A 19,298-nucleotide genomic window follows, 5' to 3' on the forward strand; every position below is an offset into this window, starting at 1 on the left:
ATGCTGTGATGGCTCTCATTTAAATATGCAGGTCATGATACAGTAAAGCAGTAGAATTTTTGTGGTAAATAATACAAGTTTCCTAATCATGGCTAGGGTATACATATGTAATTTACATGAAAAATGGTTAGTCCTTAAAGGGACAGTACACTGTAACATAGTTTTGATATTAATGTATTTTCAATGACTTGTTATACAAGCTGAATAGTATAAAATATATGAGAAATTGCATTTGCGAGTTTATTTGTATATATGAAGTAGCTGGTTTTTGTGCTTTCAAGACACAGTTATTGCAATGGGTTGAATTTCAGATAATAAGCATACTTTATTGTGTTATTTATCTTATATTTGTCTATAAAACCGGAGCTCAGGGCTTAGACAGAGCAATGGAAAATTGTCATTTTATTACTTAAAGGACCAGTTCACTCATGTGAAAGGAGTTAATGAGCAGCAATAACACTGTATTAGCAGTTTGCAAAATATATTTTTTGAGACCTTTCCTTGTATATATTCTTTTTAAATCTGCCGTTTAGATAGCAGACATTTACGCAGTTTAACTTAATTCTCTCTGTAATGCAAACTGAACTGATAAATTGCCTGCAATCTTGGGCCTAGATTTGGAGTTTGGCATTAGCCATGAAAACCAGCGTTAGAGGCTCCTAACGCTGGTTTTAGGCTACCGCCGGTATTTGGAGTCACTCAAAATAGGGTCTAACGCTCACTTTTCAGCCGCGACTTTTCCATACCGCAGATCCCCTTACGTAAATTGCGTATCCTATCTTTTCAATGGGATCTTTCTAACTCCGGTATTTAGAGTAGTTTCTGAAGTGAGCGTTAGACATCTAACGACAAAACTTCAGCCGCAGGAAAAAAGTCAGTAGTTAAGAGCTTTCTGGGCTAACGCCGGTTTATAAAGCTCTTAACTACTGTACTCTAAAGTACACTAACACCCATAAACTACCTATGTACCCCTAAACCGAGGTCCCCCCACATCGCCGACACTCGAATAAATTTTTTTAACCCCTAATCTGTCGACCGCCACCTACGTTATCCTTATGTACCCCTAATCTGCTGCCCCTAACACCGCCGACCCCTGTATTATATTTATTAACCCCTAATCTGCCCCCCACAACGTCGCCTCCACCTACCTACACTTATTAACCCCTAATCTGCCGACCGCAAAGCGCCGCCACCTACGTTATCCTTATGTACCCCTAATCTGCTGCCCCTAACACCGCCGACCCCTGTATTATATTTATTAACCCCTAATATGCCCCCCACAACGTCGCCTCCACCTGCCTACACTTATTAACCCCTAATCTGCCGACCGGAACTCACCGCTATTCTAATAAATGTATTAACCCCTAAAGCTAAGTCTAACCCTAACACTAACACCCCCCTAAGTTAAATATAATTTACATCTAACGAAATTAATTAACTCTTATTAAATAAATTATTCCTATTTAAAGATAAATACTTACCTGTAAAATAAATCCTAATATAGCTACAATATAAATTATAATTATATTATAGCTATTTTAGGATTTATATTTATTTTACAGGTAACTTTGTATTTATTTTAACCAGGTACAATAGCTATTAAATAGTTAAGAACTATTTAATAGCTAAAATAGTTAAAATAATTACAAATTTACCTGTAAAATAAATCCTAACCTAAGTTACAATTAAACCTAACACTACACTATCAATAAATTAATTAAATAAACTACCTACAATTACCTACAATTAACCTAACACTACACTATCAATAAATTAATTAAATACAATTCCTACAAATAAATACAATTAAATAAACTAGCTAAAGTACAAAAAATAAAAAAGAACTAAGTTACAAAAAATAAAAAAATATTTACAAACATAAGAAAAATATTACAACAATTTTAAACTAATTACACCTACTCTAAGCCCCCTAATAAAATAACAAAGCCCCCCAAAATAAAAAAATGCCCTACCCTATTCTAAATTACAAAAGTTCAAAGCTCTTTTACCTTACCAGCCCTGAACAGGGCCCTTTGCGGGGCATGCCCCAAAGAATTCAGCTCTTTTGCCTGTAAAAAAAAACATACAATACCCCCTCCCAACATTACAACCCACCACCCACATACCCCTAATCTAACCCAAACCCCCCTTAAATAAACCTAACACTAAGCCCCTGAAGATCTTCCTACCTTATCTTCACCCTGCCAGGTTCACCGATCCGTCCTGAAGAGCTCCACCGATGTCCTGATCCAAGCCCAAGCGGGGGGCTGAAGAGGTCCATGATCCGGCTGAAGTCTTCATCCAAGCGGGAGCTGAAGAGGTCCATGATCCGGATGAAGTCTTCACCCAAGCGGGAGCTGAAGAGGTCCATGATCCGGATGAAGTCTTCTATCAACGGCATCTTCAATCTTCTTTCTTCCGGATCCATCTTGCAGACCTCCGACGCGGAACATCCTCTTCTCCCGACGCCTACTAGCCGAATGACGGTTCCTTTAAGGGACATCATCCAAGATGGCGTCCCTCGAATTCCGATTGGCTGATAGGATTCTATCAGCCAATCGGAATTAAGGTAGGAATATTCTGATTGGCTGATGGAATCAGCCAATCAGAATCAAGTTCAATCCGATTGGCTGATCCAATCAGCCAATCAGATTGAGCTTGCATTCTATTGGCTGATCGGAACAGCCAATAGAATGCGAGCTCAATCTGATTGGCTGATTGGATCAGCCAATCGGATTGAACTTGATTCTGATTGGCTGATTCCATCGGCCAATCAGAATATTCCTACCTTAATTCCAATTGGCTGATAGAATCCTATCAGCCAATCGGAATTCGAGGGACGCCATCTTGGATGACGTCCCTTAAAGGAACCGTCATTCGGCTAGTAGGCGTCGGGAGAAGAGGATGTTCCGCGTCGGAGGTCTGCAAGATGGATCCGGAAGAAAGAAGATTGAAGATGCCGTTGATAGAAGACTTCATCCGGATCATGGACCTCTTCAGCCCCCGCTTGGATGAAGACTTCATCCGGATCATGGACCTCTTCAGCTCCCACTTGGATGAAGACTTCAGACGGATCATGGACCTCTTCAGCCCCCCGCTTGGGCTTGGATCAGGACATCGGAGGAGCTCTTCAGGACGGATCGGTGAACCTGGCAGGGTGAAGATAAGGTAGGAAGATCTTCAGGGGCTTAGTGTTAGGTTTATTTAAGGGGGGTTTGGGTTAGATTAGGGGTATGTGGGTGGTGGGTTGTAATGTTGGGGGGGGGGTATTGTATGTTTTTTTTTACAGGCAAAAGAGCTGAATTCTTTGGGGCATGCCCCGCAAAGGGCCCTGTTCAGGGCTGGTAAGGTAAAAGAGCTTTGAACTTTTGTAATTTAGAATAGGGTAGGGCATTTTTTTATTTTGGGGGGCTTTGTTATTTTATTAGGGGGCTTAGAGTAGGTGTAATTAGTTTAAAATTGTTGTAATATTTTTCTTATGTTTGTAAATATTTTTTTATTTTTTGTAACTTAGTTCTTTTTTATTTTTTGTACTTTAGCTAGTTTATTTAATTGTATTTATTTGTAGGAATTGTATTTAATTAATGTATTGATAGTGTAGTGTTAGGTTAATTGTAGGTAATTGTAGGTAGTTTATTTAATTAATTTATTGATAGTGTAGTGTTAGGTTTAATTGTAACTTAGGTTAGGATTTATTTTACAGGTAAATTTGTAATTATTTTAACTATTTTAGCTATTAAATAGTTCTTAACTATTTAATAACTATTGTACCTGGTTAAAATAAATACAAAGTTACCTGTAAAATAAATATAAATCCTAAAATAGCTATAATATAATTATAATTTATATTGTATCTATATTAGGATTTATTTTACAGGTAAGTATTTATCTTTAAATAGGAATAATTTATTTAATAAGAGTTAATTAATTTCGTTAGATGTAAATTATATTTAACTTAGGGGGGTGTTAGTGTTAGGGTTAGACTTAGCTTTAGGGGTTAATACATTTATTAGAATAGCGGTGAGCTCCAGTCGGCAGATTAGGGGTTAATAATTGAAGTTAGGTGTCGGCGATGTTAGGGAGGGCAGATTAGGGGTTAATACTATTTATTATAGGGTTAGTGAGGCGGATTAGGGGTTAATAACTTTATTATAGTAGCGCTCAGGTCCGGTCGGCAGATTAGGGGTTAATAAGTGTAGGCAGGTGGAGGCGACGTTGTGGGGGGCAGATTAAGGTTTAATAAATATAATATAGGGGTCGGCGATGTTAGGGCAGCAGATTCGGGGTACATAGGGATAATGTAAGTAGCGGCGGTTTACGGAGCGGCAGATTAGGGGTTGATAATAATATGCAGGGGTCAGCGATAGCGGGGGCGGCAGATTAGGGGTTAATAAGTGTAAGATTAGGGGTGTTTAGACTCAGGGTACATGTTAGCGTGTTAGGTGCAGTAGGAAGTGTTTCCGCATAGCAAACAATGGGGCTGCGTTAGGAGCTGAACGCGGCTTTTTTGCAGGTGTTAGGTTTTTTTCCAGCTCAAACAGCTCTATTGTTTCCTATGGGGGAATCGTGCACGAGCACGTTTTTGAGGCTGGCCGCTTGCGTAAGCAACTCTGGTATCGAGAGTTGAAGCTGCGTTAAAAATGCTCTACGCTCCTTTTTTGGAGCCTAACGCAGCCTTTATGTGGACTCTCAATACCAGAGTTATTTTTATGGTGCGGCCAGAAAAAAGCCGGCGTTAGTTTTTCGGGTCGTTACCGACAAAACTCCAAATCTAGCCGTTGGTGTTGCAATCTGTGAGACTAGCGGAAAAGGGAAAAGAAGAAGAGAAAATATTTAAAGGGATACAGGCAAACTGATATAAAATCTGAGATTTTAAAGACATATTTACAGAGAGAAAAAATGAGGTTTACTGTAAGCCTAACACTAGTATATTTAACTATGTCAGCAGTTTCAGTTAAAGATATTTTTTTTAAATTTTGGTAAAATGTCCCTTTAACAATCCTGCACCCCACTGTGAGTGTGTGTTTTATTTTATGCTGGCTGTGTTTGCTTAGGCTATTTAATGGACGTCAGTATACATTTTAATTATAAGTGAGGACAGTGGATCATTGAGGAAAAAGTTAAAGGGGAATTTTTTAGACAAACTGTCCTTTTAATCTATTTGTGTACATTATTATTATTATTCTTTTGTAGAAAGCTCATTTTTTGTTATATACAATTGTTATATTTAGCTAGAGAGCTGCAAAATGGTGAACATCAAATTATAAAAAAAATTAAATCAAATAATTGTGTATTTATTAAAATTTTGGTTATGTAAAAGTATAGATTGGATTCCAGAGCTTTTCACAAATTATTTGTGCCACACCTGATTTATTTAACAGTGGATTTGCACTGTGCATGTGGGCAGGGGCTATATAGAACAGTGGCTGTACCATTATTATCTGATCTTTCCCAAACTAGGGTACTTAGGTGTTTGTGTGTTCCTTTGTAAATTTATGGTTCAAGATTTTATTTGTAAATATGCAACTGGAGTTTATTGCTCATCTGAAGTGATTGCATCATTAGTATGATCTCATAGTATTGTGCATGGAAGAATTTGAAGAACCAGGATATAGATGGTTGTTATAGGATTTTAATTATTTGCAGTGTTTTGCGAGTGCTGTGTTGTAGTGAATGTAGGTATATTGTGGTTGTTTAAAGTTTTGCCGGCTGTTAATGTTTTGTTTTGTGGAATGGACAATTGGCTTTAACTGTTTTCTAAGAGAATGTTGTGTTTTTCTCTTTTGTGACTGCGTGTGGAAGCGTGCTGTATGAATGGAATATTGAATATTGAGGTGTATTTGATTTTGCCTGCTGTTAAGAATAGTATACTACATGCATGAGTGGAATGCATGAATGGTCTTTTAGTTTCGTGTTATATTGTGTTTGCATGCCACATGGGATGTTTCACGCACACAAGGAGAGTATGAGGATTGCTGAGTATCTTTATGTGATTTGGGTGATTATTATTTTAAGTAAGAAAGTGGACCTAAAATGTTTTTATTTTTCTCTTTTGTTCTTAACACAATATTATATTCATTTGCAGGATGAGCTCATGAAGCGGTATCCAGAGATTGAAGACACTAACTGAATTATTTTTGAGTTTTTCATATTTAGGTAAAATCTGTACAGATAAAATTCCATAGAGCACTCTCCAAAAGATTGAAGATTGAATGCAAGTAAACCTGTTAGGAAAAATTAAGATAAAAGACCTTTTGTCAAGCTTGTTTTAACCACCATACTGCACTAAAAGTTGCTGAACTATCTTTGGATCCATTCTTTGCTTTGCATGCTAGTACCAGCCCCAGAATTGGACTCTGGGTAATCCATGACTGTTTCCCCTGATGTGTGTCATCAGAACATAAAGACTATCCTTCTCTGGACTGTGCCTTGCTGGTGGATATTGAGGACCTGTTACGCTGTTACAGAGTCAACCAATTACATTAGGGGAGTATTGTTTTAACTTGTTTACTTATATTTCTTGTTGTGTATGCTCTTGTATTTGTGTTATATTTGGTTGATCATATTAGTTATAAGAAGTCATATAGTTTTGTCTGCAGAAAAATATGCCTTATTTGTATTAGTGCACATTGGAGTTTATGTACTTAAACAAAATAACCCTCTAGATAAGTAAAACTCTAAACCTTGCAGTATTGTAACCTAATTGAATGGCCCATTGAAAATATGTTTGCACCTTTATAGTTTAAAGAAAATGCTGCAATATATCAGAATATTTTAGACCCTTCACCCTATGGAACGCAGTGAGGACACGTCTCAGCTAGAAATTTATATTAATCATACAAAGAAATATTTGTTTAGGGAGTAGCATAATTATAGTTATATTGATGGTATACTTTCTACCTACCATGGCTCTTATTGGAGCTATGTTATGAAAGCAAATGTATTTTTCCCTTTTATTAATTGGTATGGTATCTGCAATTTGAATTTTGTAATTCCAGATGTTTGTCAATGAAAGGAATTATCTTACCATAAAGATGTGTTTACCTTTAAAAGATTTTGTAGTTTTAAATAATGTTATGATTGTATTCGTTCCTCATACAGGAGCGTGAGAGAATTTAGGTTGAATAAAATAATTAATAAACTAGCAGTGTTTATATCAGACAATATTGCTGACTATTAGGATCCTAGTTGGAGAATTATAAACATTACAGATAGTAGCTTTGCAGAATAAAGCAAAACTAGGTTATTTGTCTTAGTAGTTGCAAGAGAAAGTGTAAAGAAATTAATTTTAAAGAAAATATTTTTATTGACTGTTTTATTTTTCATTTTTGTTACAGGGCAGGCCTTAGCATAAGTTTTAGCATAGCCATTCAGCCTCTTGATGAAGTCTAGCAGTTTTCACTTGCTTAGTATTCATGAAGTATCATTTAAATTGTATAGAAAAGCTGTGAGTTATTCTCTGTAAAAGTATTAATGTATTTAGTTTGTTCTATGTATCTACAATGTTTTCTTGGTTTTAAATGACATAGGATGAGTTAAGCTAAAGGAATTGTGATGCTTACAAAAAAGATGAAAGAAGTTTTATTTGGACATAATTGTGATTGTATCGGGGTGTGTACTCATCTTGTGCTGTTTTGTTTCCTTCTTAGACTCCTTCTGACTCGAGTGTCTGCTTGCTATGGGGATCAACTGGCTTCCTTGTCTACCTCATGAACAAACCATTGGACTTCCAGCATCTACCTGCAGAAGAACACTGGATAAGCACCCCTATTGCACATGGACTATGGTATTGAACCAAAGTGTCTGAGGAAGGTGGAGCGCTCTAAAAGGACAAAGACTGTTCTTAAAGTGATCAGAGGCCACCTAGAGACATTTGTGCTGTTCCCATGTCATGTTTCACTGTGGAGAATGCACTGAGCAAGGAACTGTTGGAAATATTGGGGGGTGCTAGCAATGCAGGTGGAGAAATAAAAGAGGCAGCGTTGTTTGGGGGTAGATAGGGGGCTGGTTGGGTCTTTGTGCAGATAGACCAGTAGTTTGAGGATGCTGGGAGGTAGACGGAGAGTATTGGAGAGGCTGCACCTATGTGCAGTGAAAAAATTGTGCCCTATTGGCCTATAAAATTATAACACTACATGTGAATACTTTTCTCTATAGTATTCTCAGATAGAGTCATATTACCTTAGTATCAGGCTTATACTGTTGTTAAAGGCTTTACTAATTTTCTGCGCCTTTCTATTTTTATGTTATTCTGTTAGAATAAAAGGGTGCTATGTTAGGAATTATTGTTAGCATGATTAGCGCCATCTTGTTCTTAACTGCCATTTTGTGTTTGGCATCCATCTTGTCTGAATATTATTTATTATAGCAATCATTCTGTAGAAATACATATTTGTTATTAGTTTGTTAAAGCTAGTTTTGGCCTTGCAGATGTTCTGGGCAAGGTGCCTGGAAATCGCTATCTCTATAAGATGCACACATAACCTTGCTTTGGTACTAGATGCACTTCTTATTATGACTATAGAAATATTGCTTCTCAAAAGTCTGCTTTACCTAATTATAATAATGAGCTAGTATTTTTCCTGACAAACACTGTGTAAAATGACGTGGTCATAACGTGTCATCATTTTAACCCTGTATGCTGCAATTGTCGCCTATAAGACATGTAGAGTGTCTTTCAATAAAGGAGAATGGTTTTAGACTTACTGTTGCGTGGTCTGAAGTGCTGTTCTCAGGATATCCTTATCAAATAATATATTCATTTCCAGTTGGTACGGTGTGCCCGAGGCCCAGTCCTGACTGACACTCCCCCCCCCTGAAAACAACACCTAACAGTTTATATTTTATATTCTTTTATTGTATTTATATATTATCTATACTATAATTGTGTTTGTAATACGTCCGTTGCCAGTTTCGCACGTATCCTCAAAGGAATGTTGTCTGTGCGCACAGCCAAAAGAATCCACCTGGGTGCAACAAAGCCACGTCTATGTGGATTCTGAAAATGTCAGGATGGTGAAAGAATTCTTTCACCACCCTGCCATTTTCGGAATCCACCTGGATGCAGTGTAGGCAAACAAAGCATTAAGAAAAAAAAAACACACAACCGCCCGCACAAAATATTAACAAAAAAACACGTAACCGCCCGCACAAAATAACAAAAAACCACGTAACCGCCCGCACAAAATAACAATAAAAACAAACCGCCCACACAAATTAATTAAAAAAAACTAACCGCCAGCATGAAGTATAATAAAAAAAATCCTAACTGCCCACACAAAGTATTAACAAACACCTAAACTGCCAACCCCCACATTGCAAAATAATATGTTATTAACCCCAAATCCGCAAATTGAACAGCGCAAATAACATAATTAAAATAGTAACCCCTAAACCACCAACCCACCACATCACAATAAACCTAATTAACCTATTATATACAAAACAAAAAAGAGAGAGAGTGGGGGTCTACCGGTATAAGGTAAATCCCAAAAAAGACCAGGGTTGCTGCACACTCTAAAATAATACCAATATTACACACGGATTATACTAAATGTGATTTAATAGTGCAAATACATAAATAAATTAATCAATTGATTCAGGAAGAGGAAGAGGAGCCTCCATGCCGCTGAGGATCCGCGCATCGAGGAAGCCAGCTCTGCACCTCAGCTCCGCGCCGCCTTCGCTCCGGATGAAGATAGAAGATGATGGAGCTGTCTGGAAGAAGACCTTCACCACCGGACTTCAGGAACGGTAAGTACCAATTTGGGGATTAGTCTTAGGTTTTTTTGTTTTTTTGGGGTGGCTTTTTTTAGATTAGGGTTTTTTGGGCTGTAAAAGAGCTGATTGGCTATTTAAGGGCAGTAAAAGAGCTGAATGCCCATTAAGGGCAATGCCCATACAAATGTGTAGCTTAGGTTTTTTAGACTTAGTTTTTTTTATTTTGGGGGGTTGGATAGGGGGTTTTTCAGTTATAACTGTTGGTCTTGTAATATATTTCCGCTATCTTCTCTTCACAACTGACACACCAGACTGTGCTTTTTATTTGTATTTAAACCTGGTTTAATTATATTTGGCTCAATAAGACAAGAAATATGTATTGTACCTAGGGTTGCCATATTGCTGCTTTAAGAGGGGACACATGAAAAATACATATGTCAGGGTTCTTATGGAACATTATTTTAAAAATGGCCTCTGACATGTATTTTTCATAAGTGTCCTCCCTTTAAGCGGCAATATGGCAACCCTAATTGTACCTCTAAGCATGGACATGCAGTCAGAATTTACTGTCTGTTTATGTTTCATAATTTCATACCTTCATAAAACTAAACAAAAAGTACCTTTAAAGTATCTTACAACTGTCTCATATTTTGAAAAAGTGCTGCCATATGCATCAGATTGAATCCAAATTCATAAAACCTTTTGAGATTTTATTGTACAGTGTAAATTTTCATTAATACAAATATATTTCAAAAATACATTGTAGAGGGATATATCAAAAGTTATGCATTAAACTGCAAAAGTTCTGCACACAATATTTTAAAATAATTTAACACAAACATTTGTTAACTGTATGAAGTATTTGCAAATCAAAAACACTTGAAAGAAGTAAAAAAATGGTGGAATCCATGTTTCTTCTTTGGTCTCTTTTTCTGTGCAGTGGCGTCACTAGGGGGGGGGGGGCGGGGGCCGCACCCGGGTGACACCCTCCAGGGGGTGACACCAAAAAAAAAAAAAAAAAAGAGATGCATAGATTTTTTTTTTATTAGAGGGGCTGGCATTTGTGAACATTGGTGGGACTGGGGAAGATGTAGACACACAATTTTTTTGCCCCTTGAGCCAGTGCTGCAATTTCAACAAATAGTTTTCCCGGCTGCTTTTGTTTGTTTGTACTTTGCTTCTCCCTGCCCAATTTCGCTATGAATGTTGTGGGCATGCCGTGGGGCTTGCAAAGTTGCGCTGCTAGCCTAAACCTGCCTGCCTATCTGTGCTCACTGCTCAGTGACATGTGGAGCAGTGGAGTCAGTGAAGGAGCCACGTATGATGCCCACCAGACCATTACGGTTACAGTACACTAAGTGCACACTGAACAGGTAGGAGGGCGGGCGGGGGTCTGGGGGTGGGCAGAGTGCAGAGGTGATTGGCCATAAGAAGCGGTAGGCACGCGGCCCGGGGCTGTGCACTGACAGGCTTGAACAGAGTCAGAGAGCAGAATTTTCATAGTTTGCACCTAAAGCTTTTCTTTAGTGATTTATTTTTAGAGTGCTCTGTTTATCTTTCATTTGATGCTCTGCTGAGCCAGGGAGCAGCTCTAGGCATGCACTTTATAATTAATGCAGTGCAGTTTACATATTTTGTAAGTGTGTGTCTGAGTTTTTGTGTGTGTGTGTGTGTCTCAGTGTTTTTATGTGTGTGTTTTTGTGTGTGTGTCTGAGTGTGTTTCCGAGTGTTTGTGTGTGCATCTGAGTATGTTTTAAGTGTGTCTGAGTGTTTGTATGTGTGTTTGCCTGTGTTTTTGTGTGTGTCTGCTTTCTGGGGGGGGTGACACCATAACTTACCGCACCGGGTGACACCAACCCTAGTGACGCCACTGTTTCTGTGGACAGCTAAACTAAGGGAAAATGTAAATGAGCATCTGCTTTGAAATAGCCAATCACTGTGTGGAATGTTGTGCAAAAATCCTATCAGTGAAATTTCACTGTGCAGTTTGAGAGGATTTTTACACAACAGTCTACACAGTGATTGGCTTTTTTATTATGCTTTTGTTGGCTATGCAATTCTATTGAATTTAATGGTTCTTTAATTAAAGAGACAAAACATTAAAAAAATGCTGATGTGTTAGAGTATTTTATTATTGCACTATTGCTTGCGTTTAACTTCCTGTTTAACACTTGCAAAAGGGTTAAACAGCTTGTTAAAGTCAGTTCCAGAGCAGTAATACACTACTTGGAGCTAGCTGAACACATCTGGTGAACCAATGAGAAGCGGCATATGTGTGTGGCCACCATTACAAAAGCTAACTCTTAGTAGTGCATTGCTGTTCCTGTGTCTACTTAAGTATGCTTTTCAACAAAGGATACCAAGAGAATTAAGTACATTTTATAATAGAGGTACATTGAAATGGCTTTTAAAATTGCATACGTTGTGCGAGATTACATATGCAGCGTAAATTTCAGGAAGCGCAACTGCTGAAACCCACATCACCCGTAAGTTCCCCTTGCACACTGGGTGAATCACATAAATGGCACAGGCAGATGATATACTGCTGTAAGTTGATCAAACTGACGAGGTTCGGAAATGTGCGCAACTACACATTTCTGGAGTCACCAGTAACTTACGGAATTATATCATCTTGTGGCGTGTAACAAAAAAATTTTAAAATGTTGAAATCACCTGTAAATATCTAATCCGGCTAATAAAAAATTAACCGACACCTCAAAACATCATTCAAAACCCCTAATCCACCATCCCCCCACATCGCAACCACTAATAAATAGTATTAACCCCTAATCCGCCACCCCCCACATCGCATCCACTAATAAATATTATTAATCTCTAATCCGCCATCCCCCCACATTGCAAATACTAATAAAAGTTGTTAACCCCTAATCTGCCAACCCCCCACAATGCAATCCACTATATAAACCTATTAACCCCTAATCTGCCAACCCCCAACAACGCAAACTACATAATTAACCTATTAACACCTAAACCGCCAACCCCCCACAACTCAAACAACTAATTAACCTATTAACCTCTAAACTGTCAACCCCCCACATCGCAATCTACCTAATTACACTATTAACCCCTAATCCGCCAACCCCCCACAATGTAAAGTATTCATCTTATAACTAAGCCCCCTAACCTAACACCCCCAAAGTTAACCCCAATTAAATTACAATTACATAAAATAAAAAATAATAACTACATTACAAATTATTTTAAAATTATATATTTTGGGAAGCTTTTAAAGCAGTTAGTCGAGGAGAAATTATGGCCTACGTAATAAGGGAAAACAAAAAATATACAAACAGATAAACAATATATTCAAAATCCGACAAAAGATAGCTAGATAACATACTTAGGGGCTAAATCTCAAAGAGACGCATATTTTATACAAAAAGTGGAAAAGTTGGAGGTTAAAAGAGGGGGAAAATTTATGAGATATGGGAACAAAACCGGCAAATTTTTAGATAAATTAATAAATACTTCCAAACAATCTAAATACATAAAGTCAATAAAAGTACAAAACCATCAGGTCTATAAATCAGAGGAAATTTTGGAGGCATTTCATAAATATTATAAATTGTTATGCGCTTCGACTCAGGTAGAGGAAAAAAATAAAGTAAATGTTTGGAAAGAATTAAAAACACCAAAAATAACAGTAGAACAATAACTGACTATTAATCACCCAATTCAAATAGATGAGATTTAGGAAACAATTAAAAAGTTATCTATAGGCAAAGCTCCAGGTCCTGATGGGCTTCCTGCGGAGTTTTATAAAATCTTGGACGATAAAATTAGTCCTTTATTACTGAATATATATAATAAGTATTTCCTTGAGGGGAAAAACGCATCCTCATACTTTAAAGAATCAAGAATTATTTTGCTACATAAACCAGGTAAAAATGCAGAAGTTGAATAATATCGCCCAATATCATTATTAAATACTGATTACAAAATTTTAACTCAAAATTTAGCAAAAAGATTACAGCTAATCATGGCCCCCCTCATACATCCGGATCAAATCAGTTTTATGAAAGGGAGAACCTTGATTTCTAATGTTAGAAAATTAGAGTTTATTATTGAGCAGTTTTTCTCCATAAAAAAAGAAAAAGGAAATACTTGAAAAGGATGCAGCAGTAATCTCATTAGACACGCTTAAGGCATTTGATTCCCTAGTGTGGGACCATTTATTTACATCCTTGTCTAATTATGGCTTTAAGGGTAATTTTTTTAATATGATACAATTATTATATAACTCCCCCCACAGAAACAATTTGTGTAAATGACTTACATTCATCAAGCTTTATATTAAGTAGGGGTACATGGCAGGGATGTCCAATCTCCCCTCTATTTTTTAACTTAGCTTTGGAACCCTTGGCTATCCATTTTAGGGGAAAAATTGCGGGAATAAAATGGAAAAATTATTTTGTGAAGTTGGCTCTATATGCAGACGATATGTTAGTGTTTACTGAAGATCTTGCTAGCAACATACCGATACTCCTGAATGCCTTGGAAATATTTAAATCCTTTTCAGGTTTCTCAATAAACAAATTGAAATCTGAAATAATGTGGTTAGAAAAAAAAACCCCTTTCAAGAAGCCCAAGTGGCAATAAAGTATCTTGGCCTAAAATTTTCCAAAAATCTGATGAACTGGTATGCCCTAAACATCTCGCCATTAATTCAGTCCTTAGATAAAGACCTAGAGAATGCAAGGGACACCATCTTGAATCACGTACCTTGCAATGAAGAGTTAGTTTTTTTTTATTTTGAGGGTTGGTTGGGTGGTGGGTTTTTTGGGGGTCTTTGTGTTTTTTTGCACAGGTAAAAGAGCTGTTTAACTTAGGGCAATGCCCTACAAAAGGCCCTTTTAAGGGCTATTGGTAGTTTATTGTAGGCTAGGGTTTTTTTTTATTTTGGGTGGGCTTTTTTATTTTTATAGGGCTATTAGATTAGGTGCAATTGTTTTTCATTTTGGATAATTTCATTTGATATTTTTTCGTAATTTAGTGTTTGTTATTTAGTATTTTTTTGTAATTAGATATTGTGTAATTTTTAGAGTAGTCTTAGGATTTTTGTAATGTGTATTTTAGTTTAATTTAATTGGTAGTTAGTTTAATTTTAGTTTAATACTTATATTAGTTTAATTGTTAGTTTAAACTTAGTTTTTTTAATTTGACAGGTAAGTTTTAATTTAATTTAATATAGGGAAATTGTAATTTTAATATAAAGTTAGGGGGGCGTTAGGTTTAGGAGTTACTAGTTTAAATTAGTTTATTGCGATGTGGGAGGCTTTCGGTTTAGGGGTTAATAGTTTAATTTAGTATATTTTGTTGTGGGGGGCTTGGGGTTTAGGGGTTTAATAGGTTTATTATAGTGGCGGCGGTGTACGGCTTAATAACTTTAGTATAGTGGGGGCGATGTGGGTGGACGGCAGATTAGGGGTTAATAATATTTAAATAGTGTTTGTGATGCGGGAGGGTGGCGCTTTAGGGGTTAATAACTTGAGTATAGTGGCAACGATGTCGGGTAGCGGCAGAATAGGGGTTAATACATTTTATTAGTGGCGGCGATGTCAGGAGCAGCAGATTAAGGGTTAATAACTTTAATATATTGTTTGCGATGTGGGAGGGCCTTGGTTTAGCAGTTAATAGGTAGTGTATGGGTGTTTAGTGTAGTTTGCCACAGTTTAGTTATGAGTTTTGTGTAACAGTTTTGTTGCATAAAACTCATAACTGCTGCTCTCAGATTGCGAAACGGATCTTGTCAATATAGGCTGTAACGCAAGCTTTTTAGCCTCACCGCAAAAGTCATAATGGCAGCGCTATGGAAAGCCCATGAAAAAACATAATTTTTACGAGTGTGGGACTGACGTTGCATTACAGGCTAAAAGGCTTGCAGTAGAGCTATACCGACAAAACTTGTAATGGCTGCGTTGCTGTTTTAACGCTGAAATGACCATTTTTTCAACGTTAAAACACAAATGCACAACTTGTAATCTAGGTGAGAGCGAATTGTTTTCTATTTAGATATAGGTGAACATGAAAAACTCCAACAATATGGATACAAAAAGGCACGTATACATTTATTAGTTGAATTGAGTATGTATATGATTCATTTGTATATACTTTGTACTCTTTTATATTTTTGCCCTGCGTGGTGCCAAATTTATTTTTCACACTTTGTACCCATTGTGGGTTAAAAAAAATGAAAAAACCCACCAATAAGCAAGCAAAACCCAGGTTCTCAACCAAAAATGGGCCGGCTCCTATGCATCGCATTCCTGCTTTTAAAATAAAGATAGCAAGAGAACGAGGAAAAATTAATAAAAGGAGTAAATTAGAAAGTTGCTTAAAACTGCATGTTGTATCGGAATCATTAAAGAAAAAATATGGCTTCAGTGTCCCTTTAAACAAAAACTTAACATAACCCAAAATAAAAAATCCTAACATTACAGAAGAAGAAAAAATCCTAACATTACAGTAAAAAAAAAAAAAATAAGATTACAAAAAATAAAAAAGCTAATATTACAGAAAATAACAAACTAACGGCTAGATTACGAGCAGCTCTCATTCGATTGGCGGATTTGAAAACTTCAGCCAATAGAAATGCAAGTTCCCCAATATAAAAGAGGTACCTTGCATTCAATCTTCAGTGTGCGGCGGTTGATCGCATAAGAGGACCTCCACATCGCCGAAGGCCGCTGCCCATGACCGCTCCGTGCATCCAACGACCGCTCTGCACCTCCAGAAAAAAGTAAGAAGATGGGCCCGCGATGGGTGAATATGGAGCCGAATGGAAGAAGACCTTTCGCTGGAGGAAAGAAGATGGATCTCTGGACAATGGGGTTAGTGTTAGTTTTTTTTTAGTTTTTGGGGTGTATTTTTATTTTTTTATTAGTACTTTGCATTGTGGGGGGTTGGCGGATAAGGGGTTAATAGTGTAATTATGTACTTTGCGATGTGGGGGGTTGGTGGTTTAGAGGCTAATAGGTTAATTAGTTGTTTGAGTTGTGGGGGGTTGGCGGGTTAGGTGTTAATGGGTTATTTATTTAGTTTGCGTTGTTAGGGTTGGCGGTTTAGGGGTTAATAGGTTTATATAGTGGATTATATATAGTATATATATATATATATATATATATATATAATATATAGTGGATATAGTTTTATTAGTAGTTGCTATGTGGGGGGATGGTGGTTTAGGGGTTAATATGTTTATTAGGTACTTTGCAATGTTGGGGTTGGCGGATTAGGGGTTAATAATTTTATTAGTTATTGCGATGTGAGGGAATAGCGATTTAGAGGTTGATATTGCGCATGCGTTAGGTGTTTGTTAAGACTTCCAGGGAGTTACGGTACTTTCATACTCAGCACAAGGCATGCTGCGCCTGCCTGTATATGGCGAGGTGAAAATGGAGTAAAATTTCTCTATTCTGTGCGTTTATGGGAGTAAAAAATGCGGGCGATGGGTAAAATATATGCGTGTAACTTGTATGCTGCGCCATATATGTGATCGATAGATTTGACTAAAAATTGGCGACGGCGGGTTTTCCACCCGACGCCGCATATGTAATTGCGCTTACTGTCCAAACGTAATTTTTTTTGTTTTCACTTTTATGTCCCTTTAAACATCTTGTGATGATACATTTTGAGTTTAATATCCATTTAAGATATTTATGTTCTCTGATTTTGTACAACACATCAGGCTTCTTTTATCTCCTTTGAGGAAGACTTTATTCCATTTGAAAAGCTTATCAACATTTTTTTTAATTAAAGATCTGTTGCATTTTGTAAATATACTCTTTGATACTTTTTTAACTAGGATATAGTCTTTTCTATTGAGTCTTTTCATAAAGTGATTAAGTGAAATAATTATTCAACAAATACTAACTATAAAATTATCCAGGGGGCGACTTCCGGTGGGCGGCTCTACAAGATGGCTGCAACCCTCAGCAGCTCTGAAGAAATTCTACTTTAATTTCACCATTGCAGCCTCAATCTAAGCCATCTGTCTCTCCCTTGACAAGCAAGTTGTCCGGGAACATTCAGCAGATAGAAGGATCACCAGCTCTTCTACCCCGGACAGTCATTTTGAATAAATATGAAGATGGAGCGACCCAGCTCAAAGTTAACTGCCCACGAGGCAGGGGATGCAGACAGGGAATTGTTTATGGCACTGTCTGTAATTTTCTCACCAAAACTTGAGAACCTGCTAAACAGCTGCACCAACTTATGTGCAATGCTGCAGAATACAAGACGTGATGGTATACTTGGAACGGCTCGGAACACCGAGCAATTTGGTCTCTTGAAAGCTAACGTAAGAGCCATGCGGTTGCTCCCGAAAGCACAAGATGGTGAGACAATCTATGGAACTAGGGAGGATCGTTGTCTATGTATAGACGAATCTGACAACACCTCACCCCCAAAGGCTAACCCGACTGAGTTTAAAAGCTCCCTTCCAGCTCCCTCACTGGCTGGACCAATGCGTACAGACATGCTACTAACCTTACCTACAAAGCGGGCTGCAGCCCCTGCCTTCGATAAAGTATCAGCAACTCACACTTTGGAAAACTGCCTGGTTTCCGTAGCAGAGAACACTAACCTGATACCCTCATGTGATCTGTATGTAGATGCCCCCCCCGACTGCGAGACAAGAGAGCTGCAACAGAACAGCCTAGATTGGGAACATATTGTGCAGTTGTGGGCTGGTATGCGGCTAGAGCCCGAGCTGACCTTCCTGTCGTGTGTTTATGAGACGCATAAAGCACCTCCATCAACCGAAGCCTGGCGACAGACGGGTATCATCAGGGGGCAGTGTGGAAGGGGAGTTTCTTGTGCCGCGTTGTGTGGGGAGAACGGTGTATCCCGGCAGTTATGCTCGCCTACTGGAGTTGGCTGAAGTGTAGTGCACGTCCCTGAGCCACTATCTGCTATACTCCAATTTCTATGTGAATTTGAACTTGCAGCAACACCCGACTATGGCACGGCTGGCTATTTGTTTTGTCTTGCTCAAAAGTGTTCTGAACTGTTGTTTCCCAGTACCCGCTGCAAAGCTGTGTTTATATAGACATGCTAATCCTGGACATATGTTTGTCTCCTCTTGCGCGCATACAGGCACTGGTGTGGGCGCAGAGGGGGTTAACCCAATCTGGACATTGAATACTGCCATGTACAATAACCTTAGACTGTACAATCATCCTATGCCAACATTTCTATAACATGATCCTTTCTTGATTACTATTTGTTTGTGGTTTACTTATGCCTTCTTATTGCCCACGATCTGCTGTGAATATGTTTTCTACTTGTTTAGTGCCTTTTGCCTTTTTCTTTTTTTTTTAAAATATTAAGCGGTCTTCACACACTGGAGGGCATAACATCTTATCATACTGTGTTGTATGGGGGTTGCAGAGGGGGTATTAGCTCCAGATGTCTTTGTCGGATAACTATAAACAAATACCCTAAAACCCAAAAGGCTGTAAATTAAACCGTCACTTATCTAATTTTCTCTGGATCAATGCCCGGCTTTTCTTATATGCTCTTAGGCTTGTTGTTGCTGGTGTATGCTCACATTCCAA

The sequence above is a fragment of the Bombina bombina genome, chromosome 6, assembly GCF_027579735.1.
Source record: "Bombina bombina isolate aBomBom1 chromosome 6, aBomBom1.pri, whole genome shotgun sequence".
Taxonomy (NCBI): Eukaryota; Metazoa; Chordata; class Amphibia; order Anura; family Bombinatoridae; genus Bombina; species Bombina bombina.